Source organism: Balaenoptera borealis (assembly GCF_965194805.1).
Source record: "Balaenoptera borealis genome assembly, chromosome: 2".
Lineage (NCBI taxonomy): Eukaryota > Metazoa > Chordata > Mammalia > Artiodactyla > Balaenopteridae > Balaenoptera > Balaenoptera borealis.
Genome location: NC_138867.1, coordinates 9,808,635 through 9,834,682, shown reverse-complemented (window position 1 = coordinate 9,834,682; position 26,048 = coordinate 9,808,635).

Genomic DNA, 26,048 nt, shown 5'->3' with positions numbered 1-26,048 from the left:
TAGTAAGATGTGCTTCCTGGCTCCCATGTGGATGTGGGTGGGCTGGGTGACTGGATCTGATAAAAGGTTCTGAACAGAAGTGGCAAGTGTCACCTCAAGACCTTCCTGGGTGCTTTTTTCTCTCCCTCACAGTTAATGGCACTTTTCCATAGTAGCAATACTGTGTTGCCAGGTTCCTGAATGACTACGTTAAGTAGAACCTCCCTCCAAACCCACAACAGACATGTAGCACGAATGAGGACTAAACTTTTGTGATTTCGGTATTCTGGGGGATGTTTGTCACAGCAGCTAACCAAGCCTCTCCTGACAGACAAAGATTATCAGCCAGGCTCTCACTATGGGAATCCACACTTTTTCAGGTGAAAGAAACAAAACTGTCCTTAACATCCAGTTTTCCACCCGAAACTCCTTCTTGCCTTAAAAGAGCAAACTGCTTCTTCTCTCCTTCCTGACTCTCCTACAGATTTTATTCTTAAGGCTGAGGTCTTTGTAGATGGACAGACACAGATTTTTTAAAAACTTACAAAAAATAAAAAAAAAAATTTAAATTTAAAAATTAAAAAATAAAAAAACTTACAGATCTCCATATCATCCCCACCTCAGGAGATCAAGGACCCAGCAGAGTGCATTTTAGCCAAGGTCCTGGGTTTTGCAGAGGACCCTTTTCTTAAGAAGCCCTGGGTTCTTGTTGTATCTGTGAATATTCTTACTTTGCTAAGAATAACCCTGGGAGGAGAATCAATTTCAAGTCAGTCTGCAAAAAGCTAAAAAAGTAGAAGGAAAAAACAATGTGGCTTTGGAAAAAAAAAAAAGAGTTCTGCCAGGTTATCATTCCTTACCAATCTTACTGTATTTAAAGTAAAGGTAGATTAAAAATTTCTGAGATTGGCAAAGTGTGGCTTAGTCGGGTAAAAATTCACATTCTTACTAAGAAACCCATAAAACATGCCCACACAACAAATAGGTCGGTACCCAACTATTTGGAGCATCATGCTGGTACAAAATTACTTCTTTTCAATCAGGAGAATGAACATTCCAATGAATCTGAGCAGCAAAGGGGCATCCCAGAATCCGTGGACTTTCCTTATTGAGTGGCACTCGAATCTTATTCTAATATAGGTAATCAAGCTCTTACCTTCATTCTAACAAACACACCTTGAATATATAAAGAGGACAAGAACTGACATCTACTTGGATTCACCATAATCATCAGTACATGGTGAGGCATAGAGGCAGCAAACTGGAAGAGGGGGTATGGGAATAAGAGTTAGTTGGATATCGAAAATGTGGGACCAGAGACACCAATGTAAGTGACAGAGAAATTCTATTGAAGGAAGAGAAGAAAACTTGGTTTTCTTTTCGTTAGGTTGGAGTCATCACATTTCATCTGCCATTTCAGTCAAGACTGACTGCAGTCTGACTGACTGACTCCATGACCTCAGATATCCTACTTGTAGAGACTTTCCTTACAACGTATAACTCAGGAGTACAGAGTTCAGAGACATTTTGGACTTAGAAGAACTACTTTTTTCTCAGAGAAAAAAGAGACCCCAGTATCTGTGCCCACTCCCTTGAGAGCCCACTCTGCGTGCCCCTGGGCATTCCTTCAATTCTCCTTCTTCAGAGAATCAATCTACCAATGTGCCCAATCGTCTACTGAGATCCTACCAGGAGTCCCCAGAGGACCCCACTAAATAAAACACCTTCCTTCTCAGCCCACAGAATGGAGATCATGACTTTCAGCACCCACCTGGGCATTTGCTATAATATTGTTTGCTTACTATAAGAGCAACAATGTATGACTGGGGACCTACTGAGATGCACAAATATGAACAATTCCTCTCAGGAGGGTCTGCGGAGGACTCAAACTCATCCTGTTTACGTTGTAGTCTGGGGGACCAGGTTGGCATGCTAACACATTTTCTATGCAGCTCAAGGGCGTTGAGGCACCTCTAGGGTCCAGGGGGTGGCCCACAGGGGGTAATTGTACATGAGGGACTGAAAAGCTTCAGAAAAAGAACTCAGGCCTACGGAAGAGAGGGCCAAGGTGCAAAGGCTGGATTTATGGGTCGGAATGAAAAGTGAGTGTGATTTTGTGTGAAAATGATCTCTGTAATTCTAAGTGTCCCTTAACCCAGGTCCCTGTGGACTCATGTCTGCATCCTAGTCGGGGGACTGCAGTAAAGAGCAAGTGAAATATAAACGAGCTATTTCATCGAAATCTCCATGTGACAATGAGAGCATAAGGCGGTAGCACTTAAGGATTTCCACTCAGTGAAGGATGTCATAAACAAGGAAAAGAGACAGATGACCCAGAGAAGGTAGTTTAACTGTATAAAACAACAAAGTTCTTTAAAAAAAAAAAAAAAAAAGATAGTAGGTGTTTTGAAAAAGGTTGCCGGGGAGGGGGGCTGGCACATGCAGAGGTGCTGAAAGCTGCTAGCAATGGAGAGGAAAACAAAACAGTGATGGAAAACCAACATCAGAATGGCAAAAATGGAAGGGAAGATGCTCCCCTATGTTGGAGATATGAGGAGATGGGAACTCTTGTGTGTTGCTGTTGGGCACACTCAGCTCCTGGGGAACTAGAGAGACCTCAGGGCAGCCGTGTGTAGGACTCTGTGAAGTTAAGTCTGCATGTGCCCAGGGGCTCAGAATTCATTCCCATCTGTCCATCCAGAGAAATGGCCACACCAGTCCCAGGGACCATGTACAAGGATGTCCATTGAGGTCTCGCCTGTGGCCATGTGGAGGAAGAAGCAATCAAAGCATTCTCAGCTGGGAAGTGACCAGGTAAAATGTGGTGGCACACACTGCAGAATATGTACACCGGAGGAAGGGGCAGCAGACGACATGAATGGATGGCAGCAGGGGCAGATCCCATGCGGACAGTGCTGCGTGGGGACAGAGGGAAAGGGTGTGAGTTCATAGGGGAGCACTCTTCAGTCAGCTACACACACACACACACACACACACACACACACACACACGCTCACAAAACAACACTACACATTCTGTGCAGATACCATCTTAACTTGGGCCCCTAGAAGCAGAGCCTGAGATCAGAGCCAGATGTATATGACGCTTTGAGGAAAGGCTTTCAGGAGAAGGAGGGTGAGAAAGCAGAAGAGGGCAGAGGTTTGGATCAAGATGGTGGAGAAAGAGGATGGGGAGCTTACCTCCCCTCACGAACACCTCAAAAACACATCTACTTGTAGAAAAATTCTCACTGAAAACTAACTGGAGAATGACAGAAAGACTTCTGTACAACCAAGGCTGCAAGAAAGATACACACATAATCAGGTGTGAAGGGAAGAAAAGGAATTAGGTTGGGACCTGTTCCCCTGGGAGGGGACGCAGAGGAAAAGGGAGATTACACAGGTAGAGACCCAACCTGAGGAGTAAGCAGTTTGAGCCACAGATTGGATGCCCCAGTCCTGGCATCCTATGTGGGGAGACAAGCCCCCTTGGCTGGTTGGAGGACTGCTGGGACTAATATAAGGGCTGTGGGGAGCCTGGACGCCACTGATAAGGAACACATGCACACCGGCTTGCCTCCAAGGCAGGGCAGAGAGAGGTCTGCTCTAGTGGCTGCCGGGTTTCCTGCAGCAACCTCTCCATGCATCCCAGCCCTAGCCGAGAGAATGCTCCAGCCCTGCTCACTCCATGTCACAGTACAGTACTGGATCTGAGGCAGCCATGACTAGGGAAAATACCCGACTGGGAAACAGGTGACCCAGTCCCAGGGTGGGGCTTAGATGGGGCGTCAGTGGCCATTGCTGGCACTTACTTGAGCAGTGTTTCAGAAGCCACCCAGATCTCTCATGGCCTCTGCTCCACCACAGCTCACCCTCTGATACATGCTGAGAGGCCACATGGGCCCCATCTGTCCTGCAGAGTAATTGCACAACAGGGTGGGGGTGGTAGAGGCTGGGGTCTGACTGGCTGTGAGCAACAAAGGGGACTTTCACCCAAAGTTGTGTCTGAGCAGAGCTGTGGACGCCTGCACAGGCAATGCATTGGACCTCTACAGCTGACAGGAGCCAAGAGCTTACATGGGCTCCACTTGCTTCAGTACTCCCCACTTCTGGGGCAAGACTCCCAGTGTGGAGAGAGGGAAAAACACACACTAAAAGGCAACAGAGCCAGCTCGGGCCCAATCCTTGCCACTTCTATTTAACATAGTATTGAAAGTCCTAGACACAGCAATCAGATAAGAAAAAGAAATAAAAGGCATCCAAACTGAAGGGAAGAAGTAAAACTGTCACTGTTTGCAGATGACATGATACTTTATATAGAAAACCCTAAAGTCTCCACCCAAAAACTATTAGAACTAAAAAATGAATTTTGCAAATTTGCAGATACAAGATTAATATACAGAAATCAGTTTCTTTTCTATATACTAATAATAAAATATCAGAAAGAGAAAGTGAAAAACAATCCTGTTTAAAAATCACATCAAAAAGAACAAAATACCCAGGAATAAACTTAACCAAGGAGGTGAAAGACCTAAACTCTGAAAACTATAAAACGTTGATAAAGGAAATTGAAGATGATACAAACAAATGTAAAGATATCCCATGTTCTTGAATTGGAATAATTAATATTGTTAAAATGGTCATACTACCCAAAGCCATCCACAGATTTAATGAAATCCCTGTCAAAATACCCACAACATTTTTCACAGAACTAGAATAATCCTAAAATTCATATGGAAACAAAAGACCCAAATTGCCAGAGCAATTTAGAGAAAAAAAGAACAAAGCTGGAGGTATGACCCGCTAAGACTTCAGACTATACCACAAAGCTATAGTAATCAAAACAGTATGGTACTGGAGCAAAAACCAATACATAGATCAATGGAACAGAATCAAGAGCCTAGAAGTAAACCCACACACCTATGGCCAATTAAAGAAGGCAAAATATACAGTGGAGAAAAGACAGCCTCTTCAGTAAGTGAGGCTGGTAAAACTGGATAGCTATATGTAAAACAATAGGATTAGAACATTTCCTCACACCATATAAAAAAAAAACTCAAAATGGATTAAAGACCTAAATGTGAGACCTGAAACCATAAAACTAGAAGAGAACATAGGCAGAGCACTCTTAGACATAAATCAGAACAATATATTTTTGGACCTGTCTCCTAAGGCAAAAGAAATAAAAACACAAATAAACAAATGGGATCTAATTAAAAGTATAAGCTTTGGCACAGCAAAGGAAACCATCAACAAAACAAAAAGACAACCTACAGAATGGAAGAAAATATTTGCAAATGATATAACTGACGAGGGGTTAATACCCAAAATACATAAACATTTCATACAACACCAAATCAAAAAACAGCCCAATCAAAAAATGAGCAGAAGACCTAAATAGACATTTTTCTAAAGAAGATATACAGATGGCTAACAGGCACATGAAAAGATGCTCAACATCACTAATATTAGAGAAATCCAAATCAAAACCACTGAGATATCACCTCACCCCTCTCAGAATGGCTGTCATAAAAAAGTCTACAAATAACAAATGTTGGAGAGGGTGTGGAGAAAAGGGAACTCTTGTACACTCTTGGTGGGGATGTAAATTGGTGCAGCCGCTATAGAAAACAGTATGGAGATTCCTCAAAAAACTAAAAATAGAACTACCATATGATGCAGCAATTCCACTCCCGGGCATATATCTGAAGAAACGAATAAGTCAAAAAGATACATGCACCCCAATGTTCATAGCAGCACTATTTATAATAGCCAAGGTATGGAAGCACCCATGTCCATTAACAGATGAGTGAATAAAGAAGATATGGTATACATATACAGTGGAATATTAGCCATAAAAAATAATGAAATTCTGCCATTTACAGCAACATGGATGGACCTAGAAAATATTATGCTTAGTGAAATAAGTCAGACAGCAAAAAAAATACTGTATGTTATCACTTATACAGGGAATCTAAGAAAATGAATATATATAGCAAAACAGAAACAGACTCACAAACTAGTCTGTAACAAGCTAGTGGTTACCAGTGGGGAGAGGGAAGTGAGGAGGGTCATGCTAGGGGTATGGGATTAAGAGATACAAACTACTATGTATAAAATAGATAAGTGGGCTTCCCTGGTGGTGCAGTGGTTAAGAATCCGCCTGCCAATACAGGGGACATGGGTTCGAGCCATGGTCTGGGAAGATCCCACATGCCACGGAGCAACTAAGCCCGTGCACCACAACTAGTGAGCCTGCACTCTAGAGCTCATGAGCCACAACTACTGAGCCCGTGCTCCACAACAAGAGAAGCCACTGCAATGAGAAGCCTGCACACCACAACGAAGAGTAGCCCCCGCTCACCGCCACTAGAGAAAACCCTCAAGCAGCAACAAAGACCCAATACAGCCAAAAATAAATAAATAAATTTATTTAAAAAATAAATAAAATAAAATAGATAAGCAAAAAGGATATATTGTACAGCACAAGGAATTATAGTCATTATCTCGTAATAACTTTTAATGGGGCATAAACTGTAAGAATACTGAATCACTATGCTGTACACCTGAAACTAATATATTACTGTAAATCAACTACACTTCAATTTTTAAAAAATAACAATAATAAAATTATCATGATCCCAAAGGAAGGCTAATAAGCAGAGTATAGGCACACCTCACAGATTTTCCAAGTTTGGTTCCAGACCACTGCAATAAAGCTAATATTGCAATAAAACAAGTCACAGAGGGGAAGGAAAGCAGGATAGGGCAGGGAAAGAAGCTCAGGTAGGACGTGGGCTTAGAGAAAGTCTAGAAAGATCCCTGGGGCTGTGGGGTACACGGCACATCCTAGGGTTGACCCCGCGTTGAGGCGAGGAGCTGGCTTTCCGTACCCTTTAGCAAACAGTCTTTGGCTGGGGTTCTCCCACGCTAGGGGTGTGAAAATTCTCCACCAGGGGGCCTCCTGCAGCAAAAGCCAAGTATCACCATCCAGAGACAGGGCAGCTGGAGCTGTCAGCAGCCAACACTCACAGCAGTAGGGGGTCAGGTATACCACCTGGGAGGGGTCCAGGTGGGGCACCATTAGCATCCAGTGCAGACATAAACACCTACAGCGTAGGTACCTACTGAGGCAGGAAAAGTGGAGAGATGGCTGGTGATGAAGGAGCAGCACCTCAGACAGTGATGAGAATTCTCCAGAAGTAGGAACAGATGAACTCAGCCCCCAACCGAAAGCATCTCTTTGTGACTCTCAGAGAGGAAGGCATGCGGGAGGGGTCAGCGCTGACAGGTCTCCTAGAATCTGTTATGAAATGAGAAGGGTGGACATCCTGCCACCTACTGGCAGACGGCGCAGCACAAACGATGTGTAGGCTGGAGAGAGGTAATGGCTCTGGCCCGGGTTTGTCTGTGAACAAAGAATCAGAAGAATTCAGATCCCCTGTGTGCAAAGTAGAATATCTATAGCCAAGAAACAAATGATCAAAGAGGAGAGTGGAACAGCGAAAGCAGAGAAGATGCAAAACTTCCCTCTGTGTAATTGACACGAAGAGGTAAAAAGAGATGAAACACCAGACTTTGCCGGGAGAGAGAGCAAGGCTGGACACAGCAAACCCCAAATTGCCAGGAACCTCAAATGAGGATGCAAGGGCTCTTGCAGAAAAATAGATTGCCGCACGGAAGAAGGAAGAATTCAAATAGAGACGATGATCATGTGTGTGTCGGGTGGGACTCCCTCGGCCTCTGTGTCGGGAGCTGCTACCATTGGCTCCGTCTTGCTCAGGGAAGGCGGAAAGCACTCAGCAAGCCGTGACTGCACGTGTATCACACACGTACACACGTAGGTGTGCACACATGGACGTACACACACACACGAGAATGGCCCCCCTCCTCTTTTCTGAGTCAAGCTTTGTCTCTTCTCCCCAAGAGAATGGCTTTGGGGGCCCCTCTGTCCCATAAAGACCTCCAGGTAAGCAGCTTCGAGGGCTTCTGCCCATAGCTCATGCCTCTGAGCTTAGGCACAGACCAAGGGCCTGGGTGGGGAAACCAACCTTCCAAAACACTCCAGGTTGTTTTCTTCAGCCCTCAACCCAGCACACAGCCTCTCTCCATTCTTTGCCCAACCTCGAAAATCCCACGTGCAAATTAACTTCTACAGACCCCTCCGGGCTTGCTTGCACTCTCAGGCCGTCAGTCTTGCCCAGATGCATGGAGATCCTAGGCCAGGGGGTCTCAAAGTGTGGTGCTTGACCAGCAGGGGCAGCACCTGGGAGCTTGCATCTCTGGAGTCAGGCCCAGGAAGCTGCGATTGCAGGAGCTTTCCACGTGGTCCCTACGCTCACACGTGAGAATCGCTGCCTTCGTGTGTGCCTTCCACAGCCACGGATGCACCCTCAGAGGACAAAGTCTCCGCCCTCCAGGAGTGATCTTGGGTCTAGGGTCAGCTTCCCCGGAAGCCAAGCCTGAGACAGGGAGCAGCTCTTGGAGGAAGGAGCGCTACATCCCGGAGAAGGGGCAAGGGAAGCAAACAGGGAGGTGGTCTCCACGGGGGTGGCCCTCAGCCGGACCCCACGGAGAGCTCCGGAGCATGAACAGCGTCCCAGAGCCAGTCCCATTTGAGGCAAGGAGGGTGGATTTGTCCCCATGCCACCGGGAGGCTATGAGCTGCCTCCCCACCAGGGCTGATGCCAAACCTTCTGGGTGCTTCCAGTTCCCGGGGGGCAATTCCCAGACAGGAGAGTGGCTCTGAGCCACCAGCAGCCCAGACTCAGAGCAGCGGGAGAACCGGTGCCGTAGAGGTGACCTGGGGGGGTTCACTTCTATTTAGCCCCCCTGGATCCCTGCAATGTCACACGCCTTCAAGATATCTGACCCAGGGACTGAGGAGAGGGCAGAGGGTCCGGAGTGAGGTTCCTGGGTGGATTCCTTTCCCAGGTTTGCTGTAACAAAGTAGCGCAGACTGGGTGGTTTCAACAGCAGAAACTTACTCTCTCACAATTCTGGAGGCTAGAAGCCAGAGATCAAGGTGTTGGCAGGGCCATGCTCCCACCCAAGGCTTTCGGGGAGAATCCTTCCTTGCCTCTTCCTAGGTTCTGGTCCCAGCAGCCCTTGGCATTCCCTGGCTTGTAGATACAACACTCCAATCTCTGCCACCTTCATCTCATGGCCTTTTCCCTGCGTGCCTGTGTTTCTGGATGTTCTTTCCTTTCCCTATAAGGACACCAGTCACTGAGTTTAGGGGCCACCTTAATCCAGCATCATCTCATCTCGATCCTTAACTGCTTACACCTGCAAGGACTCTATGTCCAACAAGGTCATTTTTGTAGGTACCAGTGGCTAGGACTTCAACATAGCTTTTGGGGGGACACAATTGAACCTACAACCCTGAGAATTGGACCACAGAGGACTTAACGTGCCACAGAGGCCGCCACACACCAAGCCAACCTCCAGGGAACTCTGTATCGGTCCCTTGAGCGGGAAGCTCCTAACAGACAACACTAAAGCCAACACTGAGAAGCTAAAAGAACAGTCATCACCCAGGGGTCAATTGCCCAGAGAAAAAGCGCATTCGAACAGCCGGGAAAATTCCTTGTACTGGTTCTGCTTCTTGGTACAGTGGGTAGAGTTTGGCCCTTGCAAGAGTGCCAAAGTGCCAGCAAGGGTGGCATCCAATGACTGTCCCACACAGGGAGCCAGTCCGGGCACCTGGTGCTCGCTGAGCCAGATACGACTGTGAAGTAGCCCCCAGGCGCTTTTCCTACCCAGTAACTATGCTTCGTCGTTCTCCTTTTTTTTTTTTTAAACGTAATGGGAACTTTATTTTTATTTATTTATTTTTAAAACATCTTTATTGGAGTATAATTGCTTTACAATGTTGTGTTAGTTTCTGCTGTATAACAAAGTGAATCAGCTATACGTATACATATATCCCCATATCTCCTCCCTCTTGCATCTCCCTCCCTCCCAGCCTCCCTATCCCACCCCTCTAGGTGGTCACAAAGCACCGAGCTGATCTCCCTGTGCTATGGGGCTGCTTCCCACTAGCTATCTACTTTACATTTGGTAGTGTATATATGTCCATGCCACTCTCTCACTTCATCCCAGCTTACCCTTCCCCCTCCCCGTGTCCTCAAGTCGTCTGAGTCTTTATTCCTGTCCTGCCCCTAGGCTCTTCAGAACCATTTTTTTCTTTTGGCCTTTCCTCTACCAACACCAGACTGTGAGGTCGTGGGGAAGAGACGGCCCCAAAGAGGCAGCCAGATCAAGTCACCAGACTCCGCTTTGGGGAGCTCTGGGGTGAACTTCTGGGAATCCAGAGCAGAGGCATGGTCTTGGAAATCGCAATTCTCTGTCATACGGTCCAGACAGGTGAGGGAGGAAAGGATTGTTGTCATTATTCCAAATAATATCAAGAGCCCAGCCCGGGGGGACGCAGAGTAGAGAGCTCATCCACAGCACAGAGTGTGGACGGAGAGCCCTTCCTGGGTGGGAGCTGTGAGGCTCAGGGTAGGACAGCCAGCAGGGAAGGCGAGGGTGAGGCTCAGCCCCCCTCTTGAGACCAAACTCCCCCCTCCCCAGTAGGGTCACGACCCAAGAGCGGCACAGGCTTGTCTGAGCGTCTAGAGGGGAGCTGACTCCTCAGATGTCCTGAGCTACATGGGATGGTTGTTGGAGCACAGAAGAGGAAGCCCCCCAAGTTGGAGTGGGGTGTCAGAAGAGCCAGTTGTTGAGAGTGGGCGTGTGAGGAGGGTAGGCGACTGTGCTCTGAGATCAGGAGCCGTGTGGGCAGCCTGAGCTGGGGACTGGGTGCAGGGCGAGGCTGAGTCTGCAGAAGCTAAGCCAAGACCTGGGTGTGAACAGGTCCAGCGGTGATGACAGCTCAGCTCCGCTGGATCAATCACAGAGGGTCCCCACTGTGGTCAAAGGTCCCACTGCGGTCAGAGGGTCCCACTGTGGTCAGAGGCTGGCTCCCAGACCAGACCTTTTGCCTCCTGGCCATGTTTGCTAGGACACAGATCACCCCAGGGGAAAAGGATAGGGGTGAATGGATTAAAAATCCTGAATTAACTATGTATTTCCCCCCCAAAAAAAGATACTGAATTTTCAACCAGGGCTGAAAGAATTGCCGGGAATCGGCAAGATTAAGTTCTCTGCCATTAGCAGAAATGAAGCCTTGTGAGCTAAATTAAGCTCAATTATAAAACAATAAAGAAAGTTTCATGTCTGTACACTGGAGTTTTTATGGTTGTGAAATTTGTACCCACCATACGAGAACTGTAATTGCAATGCAAAGCAGTATGTGATATATGCTGTATCAATTGTAGAAGCAATGTGTTTTATGATTTCAAAGAAAGGAGAAAGCATACCTACTGGAGTTTTAGAACATGTCTCTGTTTGTAACTCAGCCTGTTCATTTTATAGATTGCCTGACACCTTTCCTCAAACCCAACTTCCCAAAACTATATTAGTCATGATTCTTTCTGCTGCAAGTGACAGAAACCCTAACTCAAACCAGCTTAAGAAAAGGAAAAGGACTTTATTTGCTCTCAAAACTGAAGAATCCAGAGGGAGTTCTTGCTTCAGGTATGGTTTGATCCAGGCTGAAATCAAATGATTTCTTTGGGATAGAGCTCTGTCTCTGGATTTCTCAGTTCTCCTTCCTTGATGTTCAGTTCATGCTCAAGCCCCATGTGCTCACAAGCTATCTGCCACAGTTCCAGTCTCATTTTATGCCAACAGGAAAAGGAAGTATGCTTCCCTGATAACAACAAAGGCCTGGGAACTGAATACCCTTAGCTGCGGTGGGTGGGATTTGTGCCATGTGGCCATGAGGAAGCCAATCACTCTGGTCTGAAGGCTGGAAAGTGCTGATTGGTAACACATGGAATAAGCTTGTCTCAAAATGCATCATCAGAGAATGGGAGCAAAGGTTCCCACAGGGGAGACAGCTGGGGGCCAAAACAATAAAGGTCCAGCATCCTGTCTCAGATTGCGGCACACAGTTTGGTTGCTTTCCCTTCTGACGCAGACAGACTGTTCCTGAGGCTGGGAAACATTCTGCTTGTTTTCCCATCACAGAGTCACAGAATCGTGAGCTCGATGGGCTCTTTGGATTAGTTAATGTCATTGGCTTCAAATAATGTATACCAATGTCTGTCTGTTTGGGCTGCTGTAACAAATACCATAGACTGGGTGGCTTATAAACAACAGACATTTTTCACTCACAGTTCTGGATGCTGGAAGTTCAAGATCAAGTTAGCAGCAGATGTGGTGTCTGGTGAGGACCTGCTTCTCTCTGTGTCTTCTCTCTGTGTCCTCACATGGTGGAAGGGCAAGGGATCACTCTGAGGTCTCTTTTATAAGGGCACTAATCCCATTCATGGGGGTCCCACCCTCATGGCCTAGTCACTTCCCTAAAGCCCCCACCTCCTAACATCATCACCTTGGGGTTTAGGATTTTAATATATGAATTTTGGGGGGCACAAATTTTCCGACACAAATATTGGGTGCAAGTTACCTTCAGAGGAAAAAAAGCAACATACTATCAAGCCACAGAGGGGGTCTCATAGACCCTAAGAAAGAATGGATTTGCATCCAGCCTCAGAAAGAGATGAAAGCAGGCCCTGGAAAACCAGGAATGCAGGAGGTGCCCCTCTGTTTTCTGTCCCTCTTTCTTTCTGCATGCCTAAGGCAGTCTCTTTTCTCATTTCCATCAGAGCTTTGTCCACTTCTGTCTGCACTGTGAAAACAGCCCCAGCCCCAGTGGTAGAGGATATTTGGTAGCTGGGGCTGTCTTTCCCCTCTTATTCTAAATCCTTGACTCCACACCTGGTTCCAGGTGAGCCACGGTCAGAGCATCACATTTTCCCAGCCATTAGGATTGACTCAGCTGCAAGCACGTGATTCAAGCAAAGCCAATGTTGATGAGGCTTCAGGGGGAGAAGGGTGCACTCTTCCCCACGGACTTGAACTTGGGAGTTGTAAGCTGGAGCTGCTGCAGCTTTCTTGGTAACGTAATCTGGGATTGCACCATCCAGAGAAAACAGAGTCAAGTAATGGAGACAGAATCTGGGTCCTGTTATGATGTTCAGGGTCCTGGATCAAACTAAACCTCTATTGAGTCCTAGCTTTAGACTTTTCAGTTATAGAGTCAATAGATCCCCTTCTGCTTAAGTCAGTTGAGCTAGATTCCAGCCACTTGCACCTGAAATAATTCTGATATACAGTATCCATATGTTACTGTTTGTATTAGTCTGTTCCGGTTGACATAACGAAATACCACAGACTGGATGGTTTAAACAACAGACATTTATTTTCTCACAGTTGTGGAGGTTAGAAGCCCAAGATCAAGGTGTTGGTTTCTGGTCCAATGAGACGTCTCTCTCTCCTGGGCTTGCACATGGCCTTTCTCACTCTTGCCTCACATGGCCTTTTCTCTGTGTCTGCATGCAGAAGGAGAGAAATACCTGGTGTCTCTCCCTTTTCTTATAAGGACTCCAGTTCTATTGGATTAGGGCCGTACCCTTATGACCTCATTTAACCTTCATTACCCCCTTTAAAGGCTCTATCTCCAAATACTATCACATGGGGGATTAGGGCTTCAACATACAAATTTTAGAGGGACACAATTCAATCCATAATACCATTTTAGTAGCATACGTAGAATGAGTATCTCTTAGTAAAATCCAAGCTTCAAGGAAAAGAATCTTAGTAGCCCAGCTTGGGTCATGTATCCATACCTTGCCCATCCAACTGTTGCTGGAGAGTTTTGTAATGCCATCATAGGTGTGGGCATTTCCAGCAAAAGAGGGCACCATTGGAAGCCAGGCAGATGTATGCCATATGCAATTTGTCCCAATGCACCAATGCTTAGATGTCTTCCCTGAACCTGGGGTAAAGAGTACTTTTACCTACTTGGTCTATGTTCTCAGCATATTGATGAGCCTTGCTAGGTCTAGGACTAAGAATATAATATATTAGGTTGTGTAAGGCCATCTCTCTTTAAAGGCACCTCCACTAGCAGAGAATATGGTTGTCATTCTTTGAAGGGTTGCCATGTTTTACTCTGAATCATTAGCATGTTGTCCACCAGTGTCCCTGGGTTCCTTGGCCTCCTCCTTGGTGAGGAAGCTTTTCAGTTAGCACATGATGGGATCCCAGTTACGTGCAACTAAATACTACTGATGGAGGGGCCTCTTACATCAGCCTCAGGAATTGTGGAGGAACTACAGAGTCTCCCTCAAGTTTGCCCCTCCCAGTACAGGTCTACTGTGCAGAGTGGGCCTTTCAATGGTCAGGTTTCAAACACACTCCACCATGAGTAAACATGTAGATCTTTCAGCAGAAGTCCTCATAGGTTAATTGGATTTGTTTCTCATCTTGTGTTATGGACTGAATGTTTGTGCCCCCACCCCCAAATTCCTATGGTAAAGCCCTAACGCCCAATGTGATGGTATTTGGAGGTGAGGCCTTTGGGAGGTAATTAGATTTAAATGAGGTCATGAGGGTGGGGTCCCTAAGACGGGATTAGTGTCCTTAGAAGAAGAGGAAGAGACCAGAGCCCTCTCTCTGTCATGTGAGGACACAGCAAGAGGGTAACAGTACAAGCCAGGAAGAGGGTTTTCAGCGGGATCCCACCATGCTGGCACCCTCATCTTGGATTTCCCAGCCTCCAGAACTGTGAGAAATACAGTTTGTTGTTTAAGCCACCCAGTCTATGGGATTTTGTTATAGCAGCCTGAGTAGATGATATCTTGCCTAAAAAATTGGATGAAAAACATCCAAGGAATGAAGAGAAGGAAGCAAGCCTTCTTCTTAATGTGGATATTTGCTGGGTCCAATGTGGATATAAATCTATTCTTAGATACTTGGGGAAGTTTTTCTCAGACACAGCTTGCATTCAAAGGTTCTTTACATCATCAAAATGTACTCAGATTTGCAAATCAGTGAGGACTGCGGCAGTACTAATGTAAACAGGGAACAGGTGCAGGATGCTGTGGGTGACAACCAGAGGCAAGTGTCTGCACGGCATTGAGTGACTAATGGGAGAAGGATCAAATGAAGCAGAAGAAGAAAGCCTGGCTATTGAATACTATGAGTATCCAATTACTATGGGCATCAGTCAGGGCTCAATCAAAGAAGCAGAACCTAGGACATGTGTATACATACATATGTATCTGTAGATGTGTGTGAGCATATATATTATATATTACATTTTATATACATATATCATGTCATATATTATATATTATACATTTTACATTGTGTATTATGTTATATTATTAAATATTATATTATATATCATGCATTACATGAATTTTATGTTATAGACAAAGATTTGACATTATGCAATTGTGGAAACTGTGGTCCCAGAGCCTGACTCTGGAGCTTGATATCTACAGGGCATGCAGTCAGGAAGAAAAGATGGTTATAAACTGGAAGGGGGACAAGGACAAGCTGGTACCCATCATGTGTCGGGTCTTGTTGCCTCTAACATTGTGATACAGGTGTGCTGAAGAAGTCTGGTCCTTTGTCACGATGCTAAGCACACATGAGCCCAGAAGAGCAGACACAGGTCCCACGGCTGCCTTATGCCAACGCACCAACACATCAGCGACAACGCAAGTGAGCTACAAATGGCTGCCACTTGGCTTCCATCCTCAAAATCTCCCAGGAGATACCCTCTTATGGCCCATCCTGACTGGAACCACATAGGGAAGAGATTCTGACACATTGCAAACCACCTTACTATGGCTGTGTAATAAATTACCCTAAAACTCAGTGTTGTAAAACAACCTTTTGTTATCCTCATGTATTCAGAGGGTCAGGAATTGGATGGGGCACAGCAGCCATGGCTCACCTCTGCTCCATAATGTCTGGGGTCTTGAAGGCTAGGGGTTGGAATGATCTGAAGCCTGTTTACTCACAGGTCTAGTGGGTGATGCTGGCTGAGGCTGGGTTCCCAGCTCCTCTCCACGCAGGATTCTCCATGTTTGGCCTTCCTCACAGAATGGGGACTGGGTTCCCAGGGCAAACATCTGACAGAGCGCCAAGTGGAAGCCACATCGTTTTTATGACCTAGTCTTGGCAGTAACATAGTATCACCTTCCCCATTTTGTCTTGGTTGGAGCAGTCCCAAGCCTCACCCAGGTTCACTGGGAGGAAACACAGACCCCGCCCCTCAGTGGGAAGATAGACACTTGCATTTTAATAAGAGACTGTGGGGTGACATATGTGTATACATGCAAGTGTTGTTGGAAACACAGGCTGCCATTCTACATGTGCCAATGTGATCATCCCACGTTATAGGGAAAACCATCCCAGTGTCATTTTGTTTGATCCAGGCAGTGAGAATTCTGACTTACCCTGTATCTCCTGTCCCAGCTTGGCTCCCTAATTTTCAGTAAGGCTTCTATCCCAAAAGAGAAGTCTGCACTGACCTTAGGACTTCTAATGCCTGATAAAGAAGAGCATTTTTCCTGATCATGCTGGCAAGTTCCTGGGGAACACTCTGATTGGTCTAGCTTGGGTCATGTGCTCATCACTGAACCAATCACAGTGACCAGGGAAATGGAGAACTCTTATTGGTGCCTCCTGGGGCAGGCTGGTGTCATAGTCAGATTCATCCCCACACACGGACAGAGCAGGGATTTTACTGAGGTTCAGGAATGTCTCCAAGATGAGGAGATGTGGAGCAGACCAAAAATATTTCACTTCACCACCCAAAGGAGAAAGATGTAATCACACTAATATTTCAGTCATCAATAGCTAATCACTTATATTTTCTGATTAAATTTTTATGTGGATATCCAGATGATTCACTGTAAAATAAAATAGCCAATCAATTTAACTCCAAAGGAACTCAAGGGAAAAGACTCCTTAAGTAAATGTATGGAATACTATTAAGTATCACGAGGGAAATTTTACACTAACATTAGATGTAACCTAGTCAGTGTGGAAACATCACACCTCACAACCCCAGGCATCAGCTCAAAAACTTGGCCTGGGTATTACTCTGTATTAACAGAGTACCATAGACCGGGCAGCTTAAACAACAGACTTATTGTCTCACAGTTCTGAAGGCCAGAAGTCTGAGATCAAGGTGTCAGCAGGGTTAGTTCCTTCGGAGGCTGTGAGGGAGAATCTGGTCCATGCCTTTCTCCTGGCTTCTGGTGGTTTACTGGCCATCTTTGGTGTTCCTTGGCTTGTAGAAGCATCACCCCAATCTCTGCCTTCATCTTCACATGGCCTTCTCCCTGTGTGTGTCTCTGTTTCCTAAGTTCCTCTTATTATAAGGACACCAGTTATAATTTATTAGGGTCCATCCTAATGACCTCATTTTCACTTGATTATCTCTGTAAAGTCCCAATTTCCAAAAAAGATCATATTCTAAAGTACTGGGGCTTAGGACTTCAGCATATCATTTTTTTTGATGCGTGTGAGTGGGGGACATACTTCAAGCCATATAAGCCTGGTTTCATGTCAAATATTTTAAGTACACTTAAAATCTACTTGCTACTCCCTAAAATTCACATCTTATGGAATCATCTTAGCAAAGACCATTATTTCCTTTTGGAACACTTCTGCTATCATTAATAGTCAACTTTCCATGAAAGCAAAAGCTAATACTTCCTCAAATATTAACAGAATATGATTATTGAATATTTCTTGTTTATTTGGATATTCTTGTATAAGATATTACATAACATTTTCCTCTATCCACAAGAACTAGGAATGGACAAACACAGTTCCATACCTGAAACCGAAGAATCAAACATTACCTCTGTCAGAGACAAGCTAATATTAATCATTATTGCCAAAGTAAGAAGAAATGTCCCATCATTCAAAGCAAACTGGTCAGGCAACTTAGTCAAGTATAATCAAATATTTGGAGGAAATTCTAGAGTGTTAGAAAACTATATCAACATGAAAAGTCTTGGAGTACTCATTGGCTTGGAGGAAATAAGTATGAGGCAAAGTTTATATGTCCTTTTTTTCATGATTGTTTAAAGTTACATTTTTCTGTGGTCAGCAAAAAATAGTGATTTATCTTATAAATGGAAAAAGAAAGCTATAATCTGTCACTAGCTCACCTTTGTAATTGGATCCTTATCTGGTGCATAGTCTCAAAAATTCAGGTTGAAGTCCCCTCTATTAACTGTTAAAGTCTGGACTTGTGTATGGTTTATTGTTCATAAATACTGGTAAATACTTGGTTAGAGGCTGCATCTGTGAATTATTGATTAGCCTTAAGTTTACCTGGACTTTTTGGGGGAAAAAACAGTTCTAATCCATAGAGGACAAAACTATAACTTTCAGCCTTAATTTTTCCAGTCATTCCATGGGCATGCCCATATTTACCTTATTAAGAGAGTGAATTCCAATTTTCAAAGTATTAACCAATAGTCTTTCTCCCCATCAAAGTATCAAACGCTTTCCAGGTAAGAAGAAAGGCTACACTATTTAGGGGCAATACAGAATACTAGGTTGTTGGAATTCAAATTCAAAAGGCTTTCCTCTATTGTCCTTTTATTGGTCAAATAGGGATGGAGAGACAAGACAAGCCACATTCAATATGATTGTTAATTTTCTGGGGTGTGATAACAGTATTGTGGTTATATAAGAGATTGCCCTCATTTTAAGGAAGTGCATGCTGTAGTACTTAGGGATGAAATGTCAAGACATTGGCAACTAACTTTCAAAAGATTCAGTAAAAACCATAATATATATTTACATATATTTAAAATTTGCAATTGTTGAGCTTAGAATTTAGATCCATTTATGCTATTTTCCCACTTTCTGTATATTTGGCAATTTTTATAACAAAATGTTGTGAAGGAAAAGAGATGGTGACAATGGGAAAAGTTTTCTTCTTCTGGTAAATGTGTCAATTAACACTCATCCTATATCCACACATCCAAGGTTCAACTCATCACATCCCCTCAATACCCCAAAAGAACATAGTAAGGCTTAAAGCCCTTGGAAATATTGTTGGGAAGTGAAAACATTTCCGTTTATACTTTCAAATTATTGCTTACTTCATGGAGTGTTTTGAGGTTTAAATGAACTATTTTGAGTAAGGTGCTTAGGACAATACTTGGCACAAGTAAGTACCCAATGCAAGTTGGCTACTGTAAACTGTTACTGACTACAAATACAATGCATGCTGTTGGCCTGGTGCTAGCAGTTAAGCGCTGTTCTACTAGGAAATTACAGGCGTTGGTAGGAAGAAAAGACCCCTACTGGCTCTGGTGAATGGAGAAGGTCAGACAGAGCTAGCAGGACGGGGGCTTCCACGAGCAGGGAGGTTACAATTCAGAGATGTGGAAGGGATACACATGCTCTCTCACTCTCTTTCAGTAATTCGAGAAAGAAAATAAATCTTCTATTAAAATGTGAATCTTTAACTGACCCTACCCTGACCCCCCCTAAAATGGCATGAAGTGCAATTACTGTGATGAACACTCGTCAGAGTTAAGCAACGACACTTTGAGCCAGAAAAACTACTCCTTTAAAATGTTTGTTGACTTATTTCATTAAAAATGTCTACCTTTCTTTACAGAGGAAACTTCAAATTTTCTTTGCAGAACTTTAAGAAAAGTTGTGATGTAAGCCATATCACACCGATCAGCTAAGACTCTACTAAACAAAATAGGACTACATTTTTACAATGAATATACATGGAACATTCCAAGGTAGAAATACTCTCCATGTGTTATCTCCTTTGAGCCTCCAGAACTCTTGGTGGCAGTCAGGGTGTGAGCCTAGCTTGTCTCTTTCTACACCCCACACTTTCTTGTGGAGAATTTTGAAGGGAAAGTCAGCACGTGCATTTCTGGAGCCTCACTCTTGAAACTGCCAGCTGGAACATCTGGAGCATGATTATAATCCATCCAGGAGATTCCATCTGGGAACTATATTAGCTGAAGAACCTTGTGTGAAACTTTCAACATTTCAGAACCTCAATTTTCTTATCCTTATTTACCACCCAGATTATTACGTTGACCAAGGAAGGTGTATGAAGGCACTTGGTGAATTTTAATACACTATATGAATGTTATTGGTATTGCTCTAAATGACCAATTCTCTAAAGAACTTACAGAGGAAAACTTAATAAAGAGCAGTGAATAGTTTCACTCTCCAACTTGACATCTAATACAAACCGCCACTTACTAAGTGCTAGCTATGGGCCAAACTCTGGGCCCAGCTTTTTCATGCATTATCTCGATCTAACCTTCAGAACAATGCTACAAAGTGGGCATGACTGCTATTCCGATTTTACAGATGAAGTGTACAAATACCCCACCCAGGACCACGCATCTTGGATGTGCCCTGAAGTTTGTGGGTCCAGGGCCAGCCGTCTCCCCCACTGTGCTTCCTGCAGAGTTTGCAGTCCTTTGTTGTGCACATGAGTTTGTAAGAATATGGTTAATTTTACTAAATCACATCTCACAGAATTGTCTCTCCAACCACCTCAGACGCACAGGCAACAAACACGAGGTGCTGTGCACCACTGTGGTTGTGCGGTTACTTGGTGCACAGCATCACTGGGGCAAGAGATAACTGCTATACCAGGGCGTTCCAACATGCAGCCAATGGGGGGAATCATTACCTGGTTCATCTCAAGTGTCCTAAACACAGCTCCTTCTGCCCCCAACACACTGGCTAACTCATACCCCACCACGGCCCTACACATACCCATCCTTCAGGTTCTTGGTCTAAAGGTCATGCCATCTGGAAACATCTTCCCTGGTGCCCTCCCCTCCCAAGTCCCCTCCAGTTCCCCCTCAGAGCAGCTTTAATGCTCCTCTCCTGTCCTCCCAGGGCCCCAGATACTTTTCCCAATAGGCACTGCTCCCAATTCATGTGTAGCAGATGGAGAAGAGCTTTATTCTTAGGAGGTGGTGGGAGTATTGAGAGTCTGACTTACTCACAAAAGGATTCTGCTAAGTCAAGAGGCTGGATAATAAAGAAAGGCAAAAAACAGAAGGGGGTTTAGTGAGAATGGTTAGAAATGACCCAACTCCGTGTTTGTTACTCTGCAGAAGAAGCATTTAGGAAAGAAGGAGGTGGAGGGAGGGGAGAGGACCCGAATGTAACCATCACTAATAACTGTCCCAGGCAGAGCGCTTTACAGTTTGCACCACGGCTTCTAGGCACAAACTGCTCAATGAATATTTAAACATGATTAGAACTACCTTATTACCTGTGTCCTTCTTGATTAATTGGGGGAAAAGTTCTACATGCTGATAAGTGTTCTGTGCTTATATGTGCACTAGAGTCATTCATCTAGGACAGTGCCACATCTAAATCCGATAATTTGGAATGACAGAATATGGTATTACCTGTAAAAGAAATTGTCTGTTATATTAAAGTATCACCAACTCAGACCTACTAACAAAGCTTATTATTGCAAAATACATTTCCTGGGATACCTTGTTTTTATTTATAGACAAGATCCACTTGCAATTACCTTATGAGTTATACATGTAAATGTAGGGCCTAAAATGTTTGGTGACTGGATCTTGAATTTGAAATTTGCCCCTTGTATTGAAATATTGACATTAGCTTTAAAGAAAGTGTTTGCTAAATGAAAGAAATATCACTTGAGTTCCAGTCTAAATGATTACAAAGTTTAAATTGATGAAGCCTAAATGGATGAGGTATGTTTGCTATCAGAGATCTTGACTTTCCATAAATTATGATTTAGTTTAGCTGCCTAAAATTATATAGATGGAAAATTATACTCTTTATATATTTTATCTTCTGCCAGTGGAAGAATATAAAAAAATCATCCAAAAACTGGGTCATACTTCCCCCCAAAACTGTGTACCTATATTCATCAAAAAAGCTGTTCTAGAATGTCCACAGGAGAACTATTAGTAATAGTCCCAAACTGGAAACCACCCAAATGCCCGTCAACTGTAGACTAGATAAATAGAGCTATTCTAGAATATTTGCCTATTCTATTAGTTGTCTAGTCTATTACAATATATTATTTTATATATAATAACATTGTAATAAGGTATGCTCTATTACAATATAGTATTTTATATATAATCATAACAGTATTATAATAAGATAACAAATTCCACACAATGGGATATTGTGCAGCACTGAAAATGAACACCCTACGACTGCATTCTACAACACGGATGAGCCTCCCAAACATATTTTTGAGCAAGAGAACACAAGAGACTTCACGTATGAGAAGCATGAAAACGGGCAAAGCCCATGTATGCCATTAGAAGTCAGCCCAGGGATTACCCTTGGAGGGAGTGGTGACTGAAAGGGGACATGAGGGGTTTCTGGAGTGTTGGAAACTTTGTTTCTTGCTCAGAACACTGAATATATGGATGTGTTTCATTGTTGAACATTTACTGGGTGGAATTTTTCTGTACCATGGTATACATCAAGAAAAGTGTTTTCCTTTTTTAATTGGAGTGAAAAAATAATACCCAGCTCAGAGGAGTACAGAACCTGCCACAGAAGAAGGTGTTTACAGTCCACTGTCATTGAAATTGCATTAGAATTCTGTCTGATGAAGAACAAATTCAAAATAAAACACTACAAACAGATGCTAGAACTGCCGGAGGGTCCAACACACTTTAAAACACTGTGTGTGTGTGTGGTGGCTGGTAAATTAGGAATTTGGGATTAACATACACACACTACTATATATAAAATAGGTAACCAACAAGGACCTACTGTATAGCACAGGGAACTCTACTCAGTATCTTGTAATAGCCTATAATGGAAAAGAATCTGAAAAAGAATCTATATCTGTATAACTGAATCACTGTGCTGTACACCTTAAACTAATGCAACATTGTAAATCCACTATACTTCAATAAAATACAAAAAATACCAAAACAACAACAACGACAAAAACCACTGCAGAATGAAGAGACTGCTCATTTGGCTTTGCCAGGCATTATGGAGTTAAAAATGCAGACACACCTGAAGGAGCTGAGTGTGGAGGGCAATAGAAATCACTCTGGACATGGTAATGTGCTTGAGGTCCAGGGGGAAATTCTGCATTTGCAAGTTGCACGACCCCAGGCAAATCATAATTTCTCAATTCCCTCACCTGTCAAATGAGACCAAGAATACCTACCACACAAGCTTGTTTAAAGGATCAAATGAGAGAAAGAGTGGGAAACATTTGTTGACTGCAAGGTACTATACACATGAAGTCACCAGGTTAGAGTGGGTTTTTTTCAACATCCTGTACAAACCAGGCACAAAATACTGTCACTCCTGGCCACAGTGAGGCTACAGTCTGAACATAGGGGTGTGTTTTTATACTTCAAGTCAAAATGATTCATCCAGAGCAACCCAATACCAGAAATTGGAATGCTGTTTCACTGTTCATTTATTAAACTTTTATCTAAAACACAAGATCTAATAATTCAAAACAACACCATTTTATTTATTTTTTATTTAAAATAAAATTTGTTGTTTTGGCTGCGTCGCATGGCTTGCAGGATTGCAGTTCCCTGACCAGGGATTGAACCCAGGGCCCCGGCAGTGAAAGCGCTGAGTCCTAACCACTGAACCACCAGGGAACTCCCAAAACAACACCATTTTAGTTCAGAATTATCTCTCATAATCCTTCAAAGAAATAAAAGATTGCTTCATTATCCAGTGTTCTAAGACCAATTTTATCACTTTGTGATCACCTATGGCTTGCACTTTTCATCTTTATGAGCCCTTCCTTCCAGTGTATGTGCACCTAACTCTAATTTGGTCTAATTTGGGATCCACAAATATAAACTTCACATAGCATTTCACTTACCTCCGAATTAAAGTTATCGCTCTAGTTCTAAATTCCTTCCTCCAAAACATTATTGTTTGTTGAATTATTGATCTTGTTTGGAAAATTAGAATATTAGCTTTCAGATCCTTTACATTAAAATGCCGTTTGTTAATTTGCATTAAATAGCTGGCATTATGGGCCCACTGAGAATTAACTTTGCTTCTAGCTGTTACTAATTATTAACATATTTTTACCCTTGGCCTTCAAGTATTTGTTTTGATACCCTACTTTCCTAGCTGTTCCAAGTCATAAGTCATCAGGCAGGAAGCAATTAAACTACCAGATTGCCCTAATGGCATTAATCCTGGGAGATCATTCATATTATGAATTAGAGTTTGTGTTTCAACAACTGGTAAAGACCAATCTGTTTAAATATTGAGAATTAATAGAGACTTCCTGATTTTATGTATGAATATCCAGAGTCTTCTGCTTGACTTTGGATTTCTGGCATTGGAGAGACCTGGGGATGTCCATTTCTTCCTCAAAAGCAGAGAAATCCTGGGTAAATATTACAAAATGTTTTAAAAGTACATAGTCAAGTTCAAACATAAGGGGAATTTTCTGGTGCTGCCAGAAACTGTTCGGGTGCTCACACAAAGAAATGCAGGTTTGGACAAGGGCCTTACCAACTGAGGGCCAGAGTTTTAATGCCCATGTGGGGAGACATTGGTGGGGTCTTAGACCCTGGGGAGCTAGAAGTAGCTGGAATTGCTAGCCCTACATAAACCCAGCACCTTTGTAGGCCTTCTGCCTCCATCATAAAGTCATTCTGTTATTGGAAGTGGAGTAAGATTAGTTATATATGGCTGTGTAACAAATTACCCCAAAGCCTCTCAGCTTAAAACAACAAACATTTATTATCTTACACTTTCTGTAGGTCAGGCAACTGGATGTGGCTTAGCAGAACCCTCACACTCAGGATCCCTCACCAGGCTGAAATCAGGGTGTCAACCAGGGGTGGGTTTGCTTCCAAGCTCACTCATGTGGCTGTTGGGAATATTTCATTCCTCACAAGCTGTTGGCCTGAAGGCCTCAGTTCATTGCTGAATACTGGTCAGAGGTCTCTCTCAGCTCCTCGCCACTGAGTCTCCCTATAGGGCAGCTCACAACATGGCAACAAGCTTCCATCAGAACAAGTAAGCAAGACAGTGAGAGAGGGTAGGCGTGATGAAAGCCAGAACCTTTTGTAACCAACCTCAGAAGAGACATCCCATCGTTTTTGCTACATTCTGTCTGTTTATTAGGTGCAGGTCATCCTCAAGGGGTGGGATTTATGCAAGGCTGTGAAGACCAGGAGACAGAGATGGTTGGGAACCATCTTAGAAGCTGTTTAACACATGGTTATTGATCTGGACCCATATGTTCTTGCCCAGGAGTGGGTTATTAGAATGTAGAACTTTGGAGGAGAGATCTTGCAGACCTAAGATTCAGAGCTCTAAGGTGTGCAACCCAGCTGGCATTGGTGCTTCTGGGGGTAATGCTGACACTGGTGGTGTGAGAAGAAGCTAGAAGCTAGAACCACTGCCATCACTGGGATGATGAACCATTGCCAAGGTGATGCTTCAGGAGTAGTGAGCAAACAGGAAGCCTATTCTCTCTCCTTCTGCCTCCCACTCTCACTCTGAGCCCCTTATTGACAAAAGTTGAAAGAGAGGAAGATGGCAGAAGGGAAATATGATTTGCAGAATCCCAGCCCTGGCATCAGAAAATACAGTGTAGAAGGAGCAGGGCGAAGGCTGAGAGCCCACAGCTGAATAACCAGCACAAACAGCAAAAAGGACTATCTTCCTACTGGCCCAAGAAGGTGGCAAGAGGCTTCTCTCTGCCTGGGGATCTGTATGGAAAACAATATTAACATCTCCAAAGAGATATCAAAACAGTAATTTTGTACATAGCATAGACGTGGAGTATGAATTTACGCTATCCACATAATACAGGGATCTCAACAAATAACAACAAAAAATCCCAGGTAAGTGAACCCCTGTGGTTCCTAGCAGAAGCAGATGCAAAAACCCTCTGTAGGGACGTTTATATAACTCAGGGCATATGGGCTTCCCACAGAAAGAAAGAAATCTCCACTAAAGATGAGCTCATTATCAAAAATTAAAAAACCAAAGAGGAAATGGTTCACCATAATGGGATTCAATGATCACAAAAACAGAAGAAAAAAAAGAAAGGAAACCGAAGTAGCCCAGTCAAGGGCTTGAGAGGTTAGAAGAATCTTTAAGAGATTTTAAGTTCATCTGTTAAAA